Source organism: Eretmochelys imbricata, chromosome 10, assembly GCF_965152235.1.
Source record: "Eretmochelys imbricata isolate rEreImb1 chromosome 10, rEreImb1.hap1, whole genome shotgun sequence".
Taxonomy (NCBI): domain Eukaryota; kingdom Metazoa; phylum Chordata; order Testudines; family Cheloniidae; genus Eretmochelys; species Eretmochelys imbricata.
In genome coordinates this window covers 37,955,741-37,971,554 of record NC_135581.1, presented here as the reverse complement: position 1 = coordinate 37,971,554, position 15,814 = coordinate 37,955,741, and positions in this window count along the sequence as shown.

Here is a 15,814-nt window from a genome sequence, read left to right as displayed (position 1 = left end):
ACATGTGCACAAACCTCTTAGGACAAAGAACTCCAATCCCGTTCTTTAAAAAGGTAAATTTTATTTAAAAAAGAAAAAAATACATCTGAAAACTCAGGCTATTGCTAGATTTCAAAAGAGCAAATACAAAAATTAAGAATCAAGAATAGCTTTCTTTAGGTCCAGCTTAAGGGTTACAAGCAAAACAAAAGCACCTGGGGCTAGCACAGAGGAATCCACAAGCCATAAAGAAATAAAAGATATAAACCTAATTGCTTCTTCCTAGACACTTTCTGATCTACTTACATATCTGAGGTTTTAAATGAGTAGTTTCTAGGTATGATCTGATGATTTTTCATACCTGGCCCAAAGCTTCTTACAACATTGCTGCTCTGTCCCTTCTCTCCAGGAGAACAACACAGACAGACAAAGGGGAAGTTTTTTCCCCAATTTTAAAAAGTTCTAGCCTTTCCATTGGCTCTTTTGGTAAGTTGCCCACTCCCTTCCTTTTACCTATGCAGGGAGACTTGTTAACCCTTTACAGGTAAAGCAACTAGAGAACAACTACTAAGAGGGATTTTATAGCTAACTGGCTGGGGGGGTATCCATAAAAGGGAGCTACCCCCTGCCCCTCCCTTTCATTTAACACAGCCCCACATAGCAGTGCAGCACCCAACATTTGCCACAGCTCCACGTGTCCCATCCAGCATCTTTTATGGCCCTGTGTGTCCCAACAGACACCACACTGTCTGCCATGGCCCTGTGTGCATTCAGCAGGTTCAATAAGACATATTCCAAAATAAATAGTTACAAGACAGAGTCGCGTTCCTGCCACTCCAAGCAAAGCATCGAAAAAATGTCCAAAGCAGGAGGTCCCAGTGTTAAAATTATCTAATACACAAGTTAAAGATAGAGTTTCTGTGCATCTGGATATAATACTTAAAGTATCCAAACATACAAATTTTGGTTTTAAAAGTCATGAAATACATACCGTACATAATTTGTAAATATCCCAAATTAAAGTTTATAAGATTAATGCTTTGAGTATTAGTATTAGAGCTGTTGATTAATCGCAGTTAACTCACACCATTAACTCAAAAAATTAATCATGATTAAAAAAATTAATTGTGATTAATCACAGTTTTAACCCCATTGTTAAACAATAGAATATCAATTGATATTTATTAAATATGTTTGGATGTTTTTCTACATTTTCAAATATATTGATTTCAATTACAACACAGAATACAAAGTGTACACTGCTCACTTTATATTATTTTTATTACAAATATTTGCACTGTAAAAATGATAAACAAAAGAAACCATATTTTTCAATTCACCTCATACAAGTACTGTAGTGCAATCTCTTTATCGTGAAAGTGCAACTTACAAATGTAGATTTTTTTTTGTTATATAACTGCACTCAAAAACAAAACAATGCAAAACTTTAGAGCCTAAAAGTCTACTCAGTCCTACTTCTTCTTCAGCTAATCGCTAAGACAAACAAGTTTGTTTACATTTATGGGAGATAATGCTGCCCTCTTCCAGAGGGACATGCTGGCTGCTTCCTGGGAGCCACCTGAGGTAAGCGCCACCTGGAGCCTGCACTCCTCATCCCTTCCCGCACCCCAACCCCCTGCCCTGAGGCCCCTGCCACACCCAAACTTCCTCCCAGAGCCACACCCCCTCCCGTGCCCCTGCCCCAGCCCTGAGACCCCTCCTGCACTCTGAACCCCTCTGCCCCAGCCTGGAGTCCCCACCAGTGCCCCAAGCCCCTCATCCCTGGTGTGACAGGTTCAGTCACAGAGACCCGCTTGGGACTATCACCTGATGTGCTGAAATTACCTCTGTGCCTGTTTTCCAGTGCCAGCTTGGGACTCCAGAACCCTGCCTTGTTGAGCCAGACATGCTAGTCTGCTGCAACACAGACCCAGGTCTGGTCCATGCCCCCAAAGCTGCAGACTTTAACCAAAAACTGCTCAGCAAGTCACCTATCTCTAGCACCCAGACACCCAGCTCCCAATGGGATCCAAACCCCAAATAAATCCGTTTTACTCAGTATAAAGCTTATACGGAATAAATTCATAAATCGTCCGCCCTCTATAAGACTGATACAGAGATATGCACAGCTGTTTGCTCCCCAAGGTGTTAATCACTTACTCTGGGTTTACTAATAAACAAAAGTGATTTTATTAAGAATAAAAAGTAGGATTTAAGTGGTTTCAAGTAATAACAGACAGAACAAAGTAAGTTACCAAGCAAAATAAAACAAAACATGCAAGTCTAAGCCTAATACATTAAGAAACTGAATACTGGTAAATCTCACCCTCAGAGATGTTCCAATAATCTTCTTTCACAGACTAGATCCTTCCTAGTCTGGGCCCAATCCTTTCCCCAGGTATAGTTCTTGTTAGTTCCAGCTCAGGTGGTAACTAGGGGATTTCTCATGACTGGCAACCCCTTTGTTCTGTTCCACCCCCTTTTATATTTTTGGCACAAGGTGGGAATCCTTTGTCTCTCTCTGGGTTCCTACTCTTCCTTCTAAATGGAAAAGCATCAGGTTTAAAATGGATTCCAGTACTAGGTGACATGGTCACATGTCCTGTGAGATCCCAAGCCTCCATTCTTTCTGGCCTGACTCACTTGAACACAGGAAGGCTTACAAATAAACAGAGCCATTTACAACCAATTGTCCTGGTCAATGGGAGCCATCAAGATTCTAAACCACTGTTAATGGCCCACACTTTGCAAGTATATGGAGTGCAACATCACACCTGGCCTCACCCCAGAGCCCACACCCCCACCCAGAACCCTCACCCCCCCCAGCACCTCATCCTCCTGCCCCAGCCTGGAGCCCCCTCCCACACCCTGAACCCCTCATTTCTGGCCCCACCCTGGAGTCTGCACTCCCAGCCCAAAGTGCATACCGCTTCCCATACCCCAACCCCCTGCTTCAGCCCAGAGCCCCCTCCCACACTCTGAACCCCTTGGCCGATCCCAGAGCCCCCTCTGCACCCCAAACCCCGATCCCTGGCCCCACCCCAGAGCGCACAGCCGCAGTCAAAGCCCTCACCCCCTCCCACACCCCAACCCCCTGCCGCAGCCCAGAGCCCCCTCCTGCACCGTGAACCCCTCATTTCTGGCCGCACCCCAGAGCCCACATCCCCAGCTGGAGCCCTCACCCCCTCCTGCTCCTCAATCCCCTGCCCCAGCCCAGTGAAAATGAGTGAATGAGGGAGGATGGGGGAGAATGAGTGACAGAGGGAGGGGGGATGGAGTGAGTGGGGGTGGGGCCTTGGAAAAGGGGCAGGTCAGGGGGCAGGGGTGGAGCAAGGGTGTTCAATTTTGTGCGATTAGAAAGTTGGCAACCCTATCCAGGCCTATCATGGAGAGTGTGGGCATTCCTTCTAGCCCAGGAATCTTCTCTGTCAAAATACACATGATGCCATCACCTTCATACTTACAGGAAGGTTTGCCTCACTGGAAGCAGGCCAGAAGTTAATTCCTCACTCTATGTCTTTGTATTTGGTGCAGTCCAGCATATGTCATGTAAAGTACAAAGTGCTGACTGCCTGGCATTCAGGTCCACAGGAACCTACTCTGGGTGCATTAATCCCACTTCTGTTCTAGTGCTGTCAGGAAGGTGAAACCTCTCAGGAGCAGCAGTTGCCCTCCTAAATTGAAGCATAGTCTTGGATGTTTTGGTAAGACCTTGCAAAATCTTGTTAAGTGTTTTCACCTCTTAGCCCCTTGAATGCACTGGGCCAAACTATGTACTCGTTTACATCTGTGAAGCCCTAATAAACAGAATGGAGTAATAGGGGTGTTATTGAGAGTAGGATTTCCCCCCTGATTTGTAAAGAAAGGTGTGGAGGAAGGTACTCCAGCCAATCTCCTCTATATTAATACTCATCTCTTATCTAGCACTTTTAATTGCTAGATCTCAAAGTGCTTTCCAATGGGAGGTCAGTATCATTATTCCCATTTTACACATGGGGAAATTGAGATGAAAAGATGAAGTGACTTCCAAAGGTCAGTCAGCAAACCAGTGATAGAGGCGGAGCAGAATCTGTGTCTCCTGTCCGGTACTCCAGTAGGCCATACTGATACACATATGGAGCAAAGAAAAGTCCTGTGACTCCTATTCACCTTCTTCACATGTTATTCGGGTTAGAAAGGAGATGAGACTCTTCTACAAAAGGCTGGAATGTGCTGAAGTGAAGACTCGCCATTGTGCACCTGCATTAAATATGAGATCAGGAGTCCTCCATCCCACTAAGGCTGCTTACATAAAGTTGCATGTGCTGTAGCGTCTGCAACAAAGCCAATCCATTGCAGTAGACATTTCACTCTCTTTGCTACAGCCCTGGTAATGCAGCACATCTTGTAGTGTGTCTAACCAGGTAACTGTTATGCCCTTGTTTTCAGTGTGTTGCACCTTTAAATCTCTAAGGATTTTTCTGTCTGCAGAGATGTGCAGTGGGTTTGTGTTCACTTCAGAGCCAACAGTTATAGTGGAGACACACACACACATTGCTATGTTATGGAGACTTTCTTTCGTGTTCTTTCTAGATTAGATGTTCTCTTAATCCAAAAAAGGTCATTCTGAAGGAACATATTGGATTGTCCTGTGTGCATGTTACAAAATATAACTAATTTAAGCAGTCTTAGCGGTACACTGAGTAGAGATAGATAAAATATCATTTTTGCTTTTTTTTAAACTTAAGAATTGGTCCCATTTTTGTGAAACATTCACACTAACATGCCTACAAGGAAAATTGTGCAAAGAAGCAAACTGGTGCAATTCTATCTACTTTTTGCTTCCAGATTGCCATTTCTGTGAAAATGGAGTAAATAACATTGTAGAAAACTGCCCTCAGTTTTTCATAGCCCCAGGAGTGGTTCTTTTTCTGCACTGATATGATTTTACTAGTGACAGCTCAGCCTAGAAGTTACACGGTGCGGCTGTTGCTTTATTTGAGGACAGGAGCCCTGTCTGTTTCATTGCCATTGAGGGTGGGGAATGGTGGGGGATATGTATAAATAAACATCCTCTTTGAAAGCCTAGGTTGCTGAATCTGTGAGTGAGAAGGTTTCTGCCTATATACAGAGGTTGGAGAAATTATTACAGAGAGCCATCATGAGGTGAGCAGTGGACATCATGAGGGGAACAGTGGCTGTTGAGCAAATGGACCGGACTAGGTTGTGAGAGGAGTTCAATATCAGAACCCAATCCTATTCCACCTTCAATTAAGGGAACGACAAGAAAATCCACCTAGTTACTCTCAGCTAATAAAAGAGGTCTGAGAGGAGGAGGAGAGGCAGGCAGCTGGTGACGTTTGGGAGATTCAGTCACACCAGACAACTGGCATAGCATCCATGTGAACAACCAAGGCACTGACGGTGAATCCCCAAGAGGAACTTACCCAACGAGTGCAGGTCCAGACACAGAAGATGGCTGAACTAGAGAATACCATTGATCCAGCAAAGATTTAGGGTACAAGGAACCCCCTAACTGCATCGGTGCGGCCCGAATGTCGGCCCCTCCAAGGCCACTCACTGTTACCGACCGGCCCTGACGGGGTGGGGTGCCATGCAATATAGTCACCTCTGCTCCTGTGTCCACAAGGGCCATTACTCATTGTTGCCCCCCGCTAGGCCAGTAGATCTCTACTGGGACATAAGGGTGGTGGTCCCCCACTACATAGCGCCTTACCTCCAGGGCAGGGGGCGAGGGGGACCCACCACCCCGTCAATACTGGGCGGGCAGCTTCCATTCAACATAGTCTGCCAGCTGGGCAGACGGTTGGGGCTGCTGGGGGGTGCCATCTACCTTGTTTTGGGGCCCCCCTGTCGTCAGGGCCCCTACCCTCTCCTTGGTATGCTGTTCCGTCTTAAGCTGTAACCAGCGTTTTAACAGCTCAGTGTTGGTTTTCCCATCCACTTCCCCCAGGGGAATCCCTGCTTTCAGTAGGTCTCTCAGCATAGTATTGCGGCTAACCCTCTCCTTTTGCTTCACATTCACCTGCTGCGGCTTTGTGGTTTTCGTCATACTGTCAATTTCCGTTAATTGCATCATGAGCTGTGCTGCATCCCCCACCTACCCTACGGCCTCCCCAACCATCGGCAGGATCATTGCCTTGAGGTGTGTGGGGGGGTGTTCCGCAGAAGCCTGGTGCAGATGGTACGGGTCAGCTCCATGACGTCAGGCCCTTCGAAATGCTCAGCAAAGATGCCGGTGAGCATGCCCAGCTGTCGGAGCTGGCTAACCCCCTCTGGGATGGAGGTCCACTGTTCCAACCCATCATCCATGTCTGTGGGTGAGCTCCAGATGGTTTTGACAGCCATGGTCAACCATGCCATGAGGGAGGGATATGGATAATTCGCCTCCGAGTTGGCCCCTATCTTGAGACTCCTACGAAGGAGGGGGGTCTGTGGTGAGTGAGCCCATCCTGCCTAGCTCAGCGGGGGTAAGGGTAATCGCATCTGCTCCATCATCCCACAACCGTAGCAGCCAGGCCAGCAGCGACTCCTTGGGACGCTGCTTGAAACACTGCACGAAATCCTGTATCTCGAAGGATTTATATTCCCGGATAAAATCCCTTCCTACCATTTGATCGTTCTCCCTGTGCGGTCCCTCGTATCGTGTCTCGACAACGGGCCGCAGTTGTGGGTACAGTCCCGCCTTCCCACTGTCCCCCTCCCTGGAGGACTAGTCCTCAATCATCTCCCAAATGTCCCCATCCCAGGTCTCTGGATCCCAGTTGCTTTTGCATACCAGTGCGCGTACGGCAAGGGGATGCACGTCTTGCCGTCCTCCCTTTCGCCACCGGCGGTTTGCAATGTGAGCTGCCATAACCACGCAGCAGTGCTCTAACCGATCAGCCCGTTCAGCCGTACTAGTGATGACTTCATAGATTCATAGATACTAAGGTCAGAAGGGACCATTATGATCATCTAGGTCTGACCTCCTGCACAACGCAGGCCAGAGAATCTCACCCACCCACTCCTGTGAAAAACCTCACCTTCTTGGGTTAGTGAGCGGGCCTCGTTTGCTTGCTTCTAATCAGCCTCTAATCTTCCTATCCTCTGGCGCTGAACCAGCAGCACCTCATCCACCGCGCGGAGCGAAGTCAGGAAGACCCATCCCAGGTCCCCCACCGCTTTTCGCTCCGTGGGTCCTACTTTGTCCAGCCAGAGCTTGGATATCAGTTCCTCCAGCCTAACTGGGGTAACCCCCGGCTTCTGCTCTAACGCCGGCCATGCGGTGGGGACAACCAACCACAGCAGCTTGCGAGCCACCAGTGCCCACCATCCCGTGGAGGGGCACCCGGGGATGCAGCTCTCTACCTCCCCCTTATCCTTCCTTCCCCAAAGAGGCATCCTTCCGCTGGTATCCTGTTCGTGACGCCAATTGTGCCCGCAAGGGCTGGGGGGAAGATACCAGCGAAAGGCGGACACTCAGGCTTAAGAATAGTAAACTATGCTTTATTGAAGGAAGGAAGAACTTATGCTCCAATCTGCACGGGGAGCCCCTAGGACGCACAGAGGGGCTGCAGGGGACTCTGGCCGTTCGGGACAGCTGACCAGGCAGGACTCCACCAGAGGGGAGTCCTCTGCGGTGCTATATTCTCCACGCTTATCTCGGGGTTACGTGGGATCAACAGCCGGTTACATTCTTACATGTATAATTTATGCTTATTACATAAACTGGCTTGTTTACAGGCAAAAATATGCTGAGCTATGCTACAGTATCTTTTGGCAGGGTCTGTTGGACAAAGTTCATTGAAACTGCCTGCATCCTCCGCTTACATCCAGTCACATACTCAGTCCACCACTTAGCTCCTTGCCAATCTTCCGCAACCTTGCCCCTACAGTCATAGTGCGCCTGGAATTTCGAGAGGAGATCTCTGGGGTAAGACAAGAGGTGGACACTGCTGCCTTAATATGCCCTGACCCTAAAAGGGTCTCTGATGTATCTGGGCTAATAGGGACCAACTCCAGTCTCTTTAAGGTACTCGCAGATTACTGCAGACAGTGAGCAGGGGACCAATACCTGAACACCTTGGTGATCCACACACATTGTGCTGCAGCCTACAGAAAAATTGAGGACACTAAAAAGATGACGTCTGATTCACCAGTGGGAGCACTGAAGTACATGGGCATGGCCCCCTTCGTGGTGCCTGCAATGACAGAAAAGGAGGTGATTGTCATGAATACCTGCCTAAAAGGCAGAACAGGAACATTAGCAATGGTAGAGCAGCCGGCTGAGGGAGGGCTCCCTGAAGGAGTGCTGGTTCCCAGTGGATTCATAACCATACCTGCTGAAGCCCAGGAAAAGCTGATTAAACTGATTGCTAATTAAATAAGCCATGATGTGGTTGTGAAACAAGGGCAGAAGATAGCAGACCTCTTTGAGCCTGAAACCATCGTGAGACCCCAGAGTGATGCTGAAGTTCCGGCAATAGATCTTGCAAAGTTTGACTTTGGAAACTCACCATTGTCTGAGAAGTGAAAGGATCATCTGAGGAAGAAGCTTTGCAAAAGATCCAAGGTATTCTCACTGCATAAGTGGGACGTGGGATGTGCAAAAGGAGTGAAACATCACATCTGGCTACAAGACCCTTCAGGGAGAGATCTAGGAAGATTGCTCTCTCTGAGATTGAAGATGTGCGGCATTATCTTCAAGAGCTGATCCCGAATGGTATCATTACAGAGTCCCGCAGCCCATATGCCTCTCCAGTTGTGGTGGTCTTTAAGAAGAATGGGAAAATCTGGATGTGTATCGACTATTGCACCCTAAACAGGTGCACTGTAGTTGACCAATACAACATGCCTCTGGTACAAGATGCCTTGGACTGTTTGTTGGGGAGCCAGTGGTTCTCGGTGTTGGATCTTCAAAGTTGGATCTACCAGGTCCCTCTGGGAGAAGATAAGGAGAAGACGGCCTTCATTTGTCCATTAGGGTTTTATCAATTTAAGCACATGCCCCAAGGGATTTCTGGAGCACCTGCTACATTTCAACATCTTATGGAGAAAGTTGTGGGAGACATGAATTTACTGTAAGTGTTAGTTTATTTGGATGACCTGATTGTGTTTGGAAGAACCTTGGAGGAGCATGAAGAAAGACTTCTTAAAGTTCTAGATCAGTTGGAAGCCTATGGGTTGAAGCTTTCAATTGACAAATTCAGTTCTGCAGAACCTCGGTGAAGTATGTGGGTCACATTGTGTCTCAAGAGGGTGTGAGTACTGATCCTGACAAAGTAGATGCCCTCACTACATGGCCATGTCCAAGTAATCACAGAAAACTCAAGACCTTTCATGGATTTAGTGGCTACTACCACAGATTTGTAAAGAACTATGCTACCATTGTAAAACCCCTGAATGATCTTACCCAGTAGTACCAGTCCAGCAAGAACAAATCTAAGGTCAAGAATAAGGGGAGGTCCCCAAAGGCTCCTGAGCAGAGACACTATTGCCCTTTAGAACCATTTGGACCATGGTGGGATGAGAGATGTGAAATGGGTTTTTGGGAAATCGTTAATTGTCTAACTCATGCTCCAGTGCTAGTCTTTGCTGACCCAGCAAGCCTTTATCCTGCATACTGATGTCAGTTTGGAGGGTCTGGGAGCAGTCCTATACCAGGAAGTGGAAGGCAGCTGTAAACCTGTAGCCTTTGCCAGCCACGGGCTGTCTGATAGTGAAACTCGCTGCCCCAGCCACAAGCTGGAGTTCTTGGCCTTGAAATGGGTCATTAGTGAGAAATTTCAAGACTACTTGTATGGTGCTCAGTTTCAAGGGTGGACAGACAACAATCCACTGACTTATTTATTAACAAGTGCTAGGCTGGATGCTACAGGGCAGAGATGCATGGCCGCCTTGGCAAGCTTTGAGTTCAGCATTCAGTACTGATCAGGGAGAAGCAATGTAGATGCAGATTTACTGTCCTGGCATCTGCAGGCATCGGAAGTTGCTGTGATACCTATGGATGGAGTGAGAGCTATTTGTAGTGTAAGTCGTTGAGAGCCAGAGGCCTATGAAAGCCTTCATGGGTGTGTTGCAGAAGCTCTAGGTCTGCCCCTGAAAGTGTGCCATCTGCCTCAGTGAATTATATTGTGTTGGACCAATCTCTGTTGCCTATGCTCAATGCGGCTGACTGGCAAGAAGCCCAGCTGCAAGATACTGAAATTTGTGATACACTACTTGCCAAAAGGGAGGGGCAAACCCTGCTGCAATTATCCCACCTAACCCTGAGAGTAAAATACTGTTGAGAGAATGGAACAAACTAAAACTGATTCAGGGACTGCTGCACCAAATTACCACTGACCCTTTACAAAAGCAACGAACGCAACTAGTGCTACCAAAAGAGTACAGAGCCCTGGCCATGAGGGCCCTGCATGATGACTTTGGACATTTAGGAATGGAGAGGACCCTGGAACTTATTCATAATAGGTTCTATTCGTCCCGGAGGGTGGAAGACATTCATAGGAAATGTGAGACATGCACTCAATGTGTTCAACAGAAAACTCTGCCCACTAGAGCTGCATATCTGAAGAATATCACCAGCAGCAAACATTTGGAGCTGATATGCATTGACTTCTTGTCTTTAGAAGTGGACAAGAGGAACGTTGGGAACATTTTAGTAGTGACTGACCATTTTACATGGTATGCCCAGGCATATCCCACACGTGACCAGAGGGCCACCGCCATCACTCGAGTGCTGTGGGAGAAATACTGTTCGGTGTATGGGTTCTCAGCTCAGATACACTCCGACCAGGGGTGGGACTTTGAGAGTCACCTTCTGAAGGAGGTGCGGAGGATAGCAGGAATTTAAAAGTCTAGAACAATGCCTTATCATCTGCAAGATGATCCTCAGCCAGAGAGGTTTCTTCGAACTCTGTTAGATATGTTGGGGACTTTACAGCTAGAGCAGAAGGCAACCTGGAGCCAGCATGTTGCGTTTTTGGTGCATGCCTACAACACCACAAAGAACCATGCTACGGGAATCACCCCATATCTCTTGATGTTTGGGCGAGAACCAAGATTACCCATAGACTTGTGCTTTGGCATATCAGAGGATGGAGATAGCCATGAGACTCATCAGCAGTATGTATCCCAACTAAGAGAAAAGCTACGGGATACTTATCGCTTAGCTATGTCTGCAGCTTGGAAAAACTCAGACCGTAACAAGCATCGGTATGATGCTAGGGTGTATTCACAGGAGCTCCATCCAGGGGATAGAGTTCTGCTACAAAATTTGGGTATTGCTGGCAAACTCAAGATAGCCATCGGATGGAAAGCAATACCTTACCAGGGGGTGAAAAAACTGGGAGATCTGCTGGTCTACAAGATTAATCCTGAAGTAGGGTCAGGGCAAATACAGACTGTACATAGTCCCTGTGGGGGAGTTGGTAGACCCCCCTTATGAAGTGGACCACAACATGGCAACTGGGCAGAACAAACATGTTAGACCAAAGCCACCATCCAACATGGACAGTGGGCCCTCTGTGGCTAATCTACCCCTACTCAGCACATCTGAAAGGGAGTCTGAGGAGGAAGACACTACCATGGTGTATCCTTGAATGGAAATGAGATTTCAGTCTCAATCAGCTGAACTGAGGGAGAGCACCACTTCTTCAGCCCTAAAACCTAACCCTAAGGTGTCCCTAAGGTGTCCTGGATGCCTTGGGCCTTCCACTATTAGAATCAGAGATGCAGGGGCCTATGCCAGTAGTCGAGGGATCCTCAAAGGAACCCTCACCATCCCTTGCCCAAGAAGATGTCCTCCCTGCCTCTGCAATGCCCAGTCTCAATAGGCGGGACAGGGTTATAAGGCCAGTAAGCCGGTTAACTTATGATGCACCTGGCATGGCAAGTGAAGAACCAATACACTTAGTTCACAGGCTTGTGTAAGCCATAGTAGGTTTCCTGAGGCCCTTTGGGGGGAACTAATGAATTTGGTATAATATGGAGTGTGATTTGTCCGGACGACAAATTCATGGCTGCGGGGAGGATGTAAGCAGAGTCTGAACGAGCTCTCCCCTGACATCTAGTGGTGAGCTATGGAAAAAGACTTCAGAAGCTGATCTCGTTTGCATGGACACACCCACCCTGCCTAGGTGCTCAGCATGATGGGATTGCTTGCCCAAATGATCACTTGTAGCTGGTGTTGGATCCCCAGTCTCCTTGTTATTGGGGCAGGAGTAATAAAGGGTTATCCTTGTTGTGTGAACCAAGGGCAGCAGAACTATACTTGGCATAGCCCGATGGAGGGACTCACCCTCAATGCAACGGCACTTGCTAGGCAGGGAACATAGGTTCCAAAGCCCAGTGAGTTGAGAGAGGGTGGGGATGGGGATGGGGATGGGGATGGGGATGGGGATGGGGATGGGGATGGGTACTTGTACCTAGTGGTGTGGGCCCCAGGCACTATTTGACCCATCCCATCTCCATGGTATAATAAAAGAGCACATTTAGATTTAATTGAGAGTCTTGTCGCATGCTACAGAGCTGAAATCACTGATACCTAGGTCTAAGTATTAGACCTACTTTGGGACAGTGTCTCAAGAGATTGCGCAGTGTGCACCAACAGTGAGGCTCTCTCCATTAACAGCTGAAAGCTGTGTTAAGTGGTGGGGGGCCCTGAAACCATCTTGGTGAGTAGCCATCCAGGCAGCTGGCAGAGAGCCGTGGCAAGCGGCCAGTGGGGAGGCTGGTGGGGAAGACCAGGGCAGTGCCCTGCAGAGGCTTGGCTGTTGGGGTGACAAGTGAGTCCCTGAGCAGTGGAGCATGTAAGGTGCCTCCTTACTCTCCCCCCCCTCCACACAGGGTGGGAGGTGAACTCTTCAGTTGAACCTCTGAACTCTGGGGCTGCGCTGGCCAAGAACCGCAACCGTGAGTGTGGTACAGAGAAGGGACAGGCACGTCAAAGGGACTTTTGGGCTGCTGGACTTAAGATCCTGAGGGGAAAAGGACACTGCTCAACTTACTTGGGGGTGGGTCTTTTGCTCATGGTTTGTGTTTATGAACCCTAGTTGCAGTGTTTTCCCAAATTAATGCTGAGTTACTTCCCTCCTTTTATTAAAAGCTTTTGCTCTACTCAGATGCTGTGCTTGTGAGAGGGGAAGTATTGCCTCTTAGAGGTGCCCATGGGGTGGTGTGTAATTGTCCCAGGTCACTGGGTGGGGGCTCAAGCCGGTTTTGTGTTGTATTGTTGAAACGGAACCCCTAGATACTGAACCCGGCCCTTGTTGCTGCTGGCTCCACCTGGCAGAAGGGTTACATGAGTACAACACTCACCACTATTCCCTTCTTTGTCTAGGTGCTGGAAGTACAGGTGCTGGGGGTGCTACCTCATCCCCTGGCTTGAAGTAGTAATAACAACCCAAATATATGGTTCCCACCTAGAGCACCCCCATTATAAAAATTGTTCCAGCACCACTGCATATGTGGACAAGCTATTCTTTGCCACAGTTCAGCTGAACCTATCAAGCACCATTACTGTCTTGTAAAATCAAAATGGGCTTTCTCAAGTCATTCAGTAAGAGGCCCCTTCCCTGTTAGTACTGACCCTGTGCTCCAGGATAGTGGTAGTAGCTCTATACAACTGGAGATACCAACTTTATCCACTTGTATCCATTTGCACAGAACTTTTCAGCTATATTTGTTGATGCACTTTACAAAGGTAGGTAAGGCTCATACCTATTTTACTGATGGGGAAACTGAAAGATGGAAACATTGCCCAAGCTCATTCTGATTTTACATTTACACTGTGCCATGTCATTGGGTCAGCACTGAATAGTGCTACCTCCTGACATCAACTTCCCCTTCTGCATCATTTGAATTGTCTGTGGAGGTCTGCAGTCCAGTTGCTGACACAGCAAGCCCCTGCTTAAGTTGTGAGCACTAAGGAGACTGCCACCTAAAGTGATGTGTCTGCAGAAACCCCAAATGAACAAGACTACACAGTGTTATTAGAGCATCATGTATGCAGTCAGACAGATTACATCTTTATATAAAATGTTAGTGTCACCAGATGAAACATTCCCTCCCCTTTTCTAGTACCTTTTGCTATGCCTCAAGAGTATCAGAAGATCAGCCTCTCCAGTGAGCTTGGCATCCTTTCTCTTTTCTCCACTGCAGCATTGCCTTCCCATCCAAGGACATAACAGGTGTGATTCTCCACTGCTTTGCACTTTGTGTTGCCATTTGGACATGCCAAGTGAGTATGAAACACTACCAATCTGAACTGGCAGTGTTGTACACTCACTTTGCATAGGTGTAAATGACAATACAAGTCAGTGGAGAGACCCTGAACAATTTTGCATTGTGTAGCATGAGCGTCTGCAGGTGGAAGCCATAGTACACAGATCTTACTTTCCTCGGGCAACATTTCTTATGGCATCTGTGATTCTGATCAGGTCTTTTATGAACTCTCTCTTTTTAAGCCCCTGGTCCAAACCCACTTCTCTATCCACTATAGACACATTTAGCTTCCCATGTGATGGCATATTCATCTTATCCTTTCCCTTGTGCTTCCCCACCACTCACCCCTGCAATGTTGTCAGCTCCTCCTCATGTTCTCCTCTTGACAGGAGGCCCTGATTCTGCAAAGATTTGCTTGTCATGCTTAACTTTAAGCATGTGAGAAGTCCTGTGTAAAGTTAAGAGTTTGAGGCTTTTTAGAATTGGGGCCCTAGACTGTAATCTCTTCAGGACAGGGAATGGATTTTGATTTGTTCTGTGCAGTGGCATGCACTTCTATGGTCCTATAGTAATAATAAATAAAATAGTAGTAATAATTAGTAATAATAATTAACTGCTACATCTATAGCTAACTGTAACTACTCTGTTAATAATCAGATTGGGAGCCATGGGAGATAACAGGGGCACAGTGGCATCAATTAGTGTGTGTATTATACATAAACACTACAAGGAGTCCGGTGGCAACTTAAAGACTAACAGATTTATTTGGGCATAAGCTTTCGTGGTTAAAAAACCACTTCTTCAGATGCATGGAGTGAAAATTACAGATGCAAGCATTATATACCTCACAAGTGGAGAACCACTGTTGACAGGGCCAATTCGATCAGGATGGATGTAGTCCACTCCCAATAATTGATGAGGAGGTGTCAATTCCAGGAGAGGCAAAGCTGTTTTTGTAGTGAGCCAGCCACTCCCAGTCCCTATTCAAGCCCAAATTAATGGTGTTAAATTTGCAAATGAATTTTAGTTCTGAAGTTTCTCTTTGAAGTCTGTTTCTGAAGTTTTTTGTTCAAGTATAGCTACTTTTAAATCTGTTATAGAATATCCAGGAAGATTGAAGTGTTCTCCTACTGGCTTTTGTATGTTACTATTTATATTATACATTTCACTTTTGTAGCTATGTTCTTGATGGTGTAGGGTCCTGTGTCCATTGATGAGGGAATGCTGCCCTTAGCAGACCCAATGGTAAGCAGTGTTGTCTAGAGGTTAGAAGAAAGTGGGGTGGGGAAACTGGTAGTCAGGGCTCCTGGGTTCTAGTCCTCTGCCACTGACTCACTTTGTTACCTGGAGCAAGATGTTTAAGGTCTCAGCTTCCCCATCTGCAAAATTGGGTAATAATAGATTGCTGACAGAACTGGCTGGTGCTTGTAAAATGCTGTTATCTGAAACCATCAGGTGTTGTGTAAGGGCAAGGTATCATTGCCTGCCCTGAACCCGAGCACTTCCCCTCAAATTAGACAGCAAGCCCCAGGCGTTGCAGCAGGAAAGATGTACTGGTGGGGGGAAGGGTGTGTGCCTGTATGCATCCGCTTTACGCCCATCTCTCACTATGAGACACCAGGAGGGGAAG